Source organism: Arachis duranensis, chromosome 2 (assembly GCF_000817695.3).
Source record: "Arachis duranensis cultivar V14167 chromosome 2, aradu.V14167.gnm2.J7QH, whole genome shotgun sequence".
NCBI classification, from domain to species: Eukaryota; Viridiplantae; Streptophyta; class Magnoliopsida; order Fabales; family Fabaceae; genus Arachis; species Arachis duranensis.
This window is the reverse complement of record NC_029773.3, coordinates 79,490,724-79,495,501: the sequence shown is the minus strand read 5'-3', so window position 1 is coordinate 79,495,501 and position 4,778 is coordinate 79,490,724. Positions and strand designations below refer to the sequence as shown.

The 4,778-nt window shown below is 44.7% G+C and overlaps 1 pseudogene; it reads left to right on the top strand.

The window, feature by feature from the left end:
* LOC107475264 (uncharacterized) overlaps positions 1-4,358 on the top strand; it is a 13,266-nt pseudogene extending 8,908 nt beyond the window's left edge.
* Positions 4,359-4,778: the final 420 nt, after the last annotated feature.

Sequence of the window (4,778 nt, the reverse complement as noted above, 5' to 3'; positions counted from 1 at the left end):
ACCAACAATCTCTGTGGGATCGACCCTTACTCACGTAAGGTTTATTACTTGGACGACCCAGTACACTTGCTGGTTAGTTGAACGGAGTTGTGAATTTAACCAAGAGCCACAATAGTTTTTGTGTATATGCTAAAGAGCCAATATTGATGATCACAATTTCGTCCACCACTTCTCCCATAGAAGTCGGGAGTAGGTGCAGTGAAGTCACCCAGCACCTTCCTTGCATTGTTGGCATTGTTGTTGTTTTCGGCTGCCATGGGTTCTTCTTCTTTGAAGATTTCTGTTAGGTCCTCTACAGAGAATTGTGCCTTAGCTTCTCTTAGCTTTCGCTTCAAGGTCCTTTCAGGTTCAGGATCAGCCTCAACAAGAATGCTTTTGTCTTTGCTCCTGCTCATATGAAAGAGAAGATAACAAGGAAATATGGAATCCTCTATGTCACAATATAGAGATTCCTTGAGGTGTCAGAGGAAAAGAAAAATAGAAGGAAGGGGTAGAAAATTCGAACTTATCAATGAAAGATGGAGTTCGAATTGTGCATTAAAGAGTAGTGTTAGTCCATAAATAGAAAGATGTGAGAAGAGGGGAAGTAATTTTTCAAAATTAAAGTAAAAAGATTTTAAAAACATTTTGAAAAACTTTAATTGATTTTCGAAAACCAAGATTAAGAAAGAAGTAAAGTGATTTTTGAAAAAGATTTTGAAATTAGAAATTAAAAAGATATGATTGAAAACTATTTTGAAAAAGATGTGATTGAGAAGATATGATTCATTAATAAGTAAATGTAAACATTAAACTGTTACATGATTCATTGATTATAAATAGTCACAGTCCCACTAAATAAACAGCAGTTTTCAAAGTACAATTCGATGAACAAACAACAAAGGAAAAGTACTCTAAAATAACAACAAAAGTACAATGTCTGACATACATGAATAAACCCTCAGGGACAAAATACATGATACATGACTCATCTAAACAGATGCGATCGCGTACCACAACGACGGGGTACCCGTGCCCGCTGACCTCTGCGGATAAAAGGCTCCTCATCCTCGATCTCATCCCCGTCCTCATCCGGGCCAGGCTGTCCAAGTGGCGTAAAATGGGAGGCTGGCGCAGATGGCCCGGCTGCCTCCCAAACCAAAATGATCACCAACGGATGCCGTTGGAGGCTCGTTCAGATCAGTCTAAGGGTGCCTGAGTGCCTGACGTCTCACCACGCCTCCGGGCTTGCACGTCCTCCTGCATGATGGCGGTAATGTCCGCTAGAAACTGTGGACCCCCAAAGTCTGCATCAAGCGTATCTGAGCCAAGAAAATCTGACCACTGTGATCCCGGAATAACCCAAGGGGTACCCTCCTGCTGAGGCTGGTCATGGGCGGGTACACCGACGAAGTAATCCCCAAGAGACACTCCTCCAAGTCCAGTGTCACCAGGCTCAGTCCCATCACCCATACCTGACCCATACCACTCTCCTCCATGTCCGCCATCGTGGGTACTAACACCACCAACTGCAAACAGCCCCTGCACCATCCCCACCCACCGGACCATGCTGATCGTCGTCATCGTCGTCGGTACCACGCCCTGTCCGTCTCCCTCCCTGGCCTCGTCGTCCGCCTCTAGACGCACCAGCATGGTCATCATCATCTAAAGCCGCATCAAGCCACCTCCACTCACGCTGGCTCCGTCGTGTGCCCACACGAGCTCTCCTCTCAACCCTGCGCCTGTCAGGCACGTCCTCAGGACGATCCATGTCAGGAACTCGCCCAGCACCTCACTGTGAGGCCTCAACTGGAATAGGAACGGCTCTCGGATCCCCCAACTGCATATCCGGAGACAAGAACCTCTTTCCATGCTAACTCCACCACTCCAGAAACAAATGCGATGGTCCAGGGTCGGCAACAACATCAAACCTCAGCACCGTGTCCGCACGCGACTCCCAATACAGATGCCACTTCCGAAGCTCATACGGAAACCAACGATCGCCGCCTCTGCCGTCCTTCGACATCAGAAAGTCGATGTTCAGCGCGGGACTTGGAGGGGGCTGCACCCCTCCGAACTGCGGAAGAACCCTATCTATCTGATGCCACTCTATGACGGCAAAGTAGATCAGCGTCGTCACTGACCGCCACAACGGCATATGCCGAGGCTCCAAAACCTCTGGATGCACAACCTGAAGTACGTCGGGAGTGGTGTACGGCATCCAGATAAACTGCACGGAAAACTCTCCATTGTCAGGCCAACTCATAAAGTTTGGTTAAATAAAGAAACTTATTAAGTAGCGTACTCACCTCCCCGTGCTGCAACTGGTCTATCCTCAGCCTCCACATCTTCACTCTAGGACCTTTCTCGCTACCAGAAGGGTTGTATCCTGACCACCTGCATCATGCATGTGTCTTATGGCAACTTAATTGTGTGTTTAGGGTTTCTAATACATTATTAATGAACATGCAGTTATTTATATTAAAATGAAATAGAGAAGGCTGAGTAAAGTACCTCGAAGCCAATGGCCAGCTGAATGTCTCATATCCAGAAGGTCTAAACTGAGAAAATCGCCAGAAGATCCAAGACTGAAGTAGCTGAAGTGGGCCCGCTAACTTGACCACATGTCTGTTCGCTACTCGGCACATGCACCGGTGCAACCATGCCAGGGCTGCAGAACCCCAGCTATAGGTACCCATATCCTCCAGCCTGGCTACGTAGGGAAGCCATCTGATGTGTATGCGGTTGCCAGACTTGTCCCCAAACAGTTGCGTACCCAACAACATCATGATGTACGCACGGGCATATCACCGCACAGTCTCGTCATCTGCTCCATCAGGGCACTCACCAAAAGTCTCCTGAAACCAGCTGCAGTTCATTGCGTACTTCTGAACCTGGCTGGGAGGAGGTACCACTCCAAGCAGCTCCTGAAACCACACCCAGGCTGGACGGCCACCCTGGATGTATAAATGAAACTCTGATAGGCAGCCGCTCACGTAACGCCCGTCCACTGGCAACCCCAACTGGTATGCCACGTCCTAAAGTGTGATCGTGCACTCTCCGAACGGCATATGGAAGGTGTACGTCTCTGGACGCCATCGCTCGACAAATGCACTGACAAGGGCCTCGTCTAAGCGGAACCATCTATCGTTCAGCCTTGCAAAATGGTATAGACCTGCCATCTGCAAGTACGGAACGTATCTGTCATCTAGTCGCATGCCCTGCTGCCGCCGCATGCTCCTGATGCATCGTTGAGGCTGCACATGACATTCACCGCATTGTTATAACCGGATTCATAACCAATGACAAACATAACGAAATCGATAACTCTCCAACAAAACATCATACTAAATAAGACCGCATAAAAAACGATGAAGGAGAACCACATGCAAAACAACTACCATAGATCACGCAACTAAACCACTACAATAAAACAGCTTAACTAGAACCGCTAACATAAAACAGCATAAGTAAAACCATTAACATAAAACAGCATAAGTGAAACCATTAACATAAAACAACTAACACAAAACAACTAACACAAACCACTAACATAAAACAGCTAACATAAACAACCAACATAAAACAGCTAACATAAACAACCAACATAAAACAGCTAACATAAAACAACTAACACAAAACAACTAACACAAGCCACTAACATAAAACAGCTAACATAAACCACCAACTTAAAAACAGCTAACATAAAACAACTAACACAAACCACTAACATAAAACAACTAACATTAAACCACCAACTAAACCACCAACTAAACCGCCAACTAAACCGCCAACATAAAACAACCAACATAAAACCACCAACATAAAACAACCAACATAAAGAACCAACATAAACCGCTACCATAAACCACTAATAGAAACCACATACATAAACCACCAACTAAAGTACCGTCTAACATGAACCGCCACCAAAACCACATGCAAAACCACTAACTCACAAATACCACTACCACGAAGTTATATATGTACTAACCTCCTCGTTAATGACCCTGGCTATATGAGCGACTCCGTCCAACCGATATAATCGTGCCGGATTGTCCCCCATTCAGCAGAGTATTCCGTTCAGGTCTTCCTCGGAGAGAATCTGGGTCGTTTTCTCTGGGATTTGGTGGGGTAGGGGAAGGAAAAAATGGTTCGAATGAGGCTGATTCAAACCCCTTATATAGCTGATTCAAGAGTAATTCGAACTAGGTTGGTTCGAATTACCTCTCCTTAAATCGAACAGGGTTGGTTCGAATTACATGCAACGTATTCTAAGGTGTAGTTCGAACTAGATTGGTTCGAATTATGTGCATTATGAGTTCGAACCACCTTGGTTCGAATTATGCTCAAGCAATTCTGTCCCTATTTCGAACTAAGTTGGTTCGATTTATTAGGTTATGTAGTTCGAACCACTCTGGTTCGAATTATATATAAATATCCCTTGGCTTATTGCTAAAACGATTTTCGTTTTGGCTTATTTACGTAGCTTGATTCTGGTGCTGGCTTATTATAGTATTTTGCCCTAAAAAAATTGGTCTTTTTCGATTGTCAGGAACATCGACCATCCAAACAGTGTTTTCACTTCAAAAACAGAATTAGGCAAGTTGGAGTCAATGAAAGGAGGTACAAAATGTCAAAATCAGAAGAAAATTGGTGATCCCATCCAAGTATCAAAAGTTTAAACTTGCCTTCAAGCTGAAAATGGTAATGGTAATCAGTGGCTAAAAGAAGGGAGGTTGAATCTTAGCTTCCTTCTTGCTGAAACTTCGAGATATATTTTTACTTTTGTCTCGTAA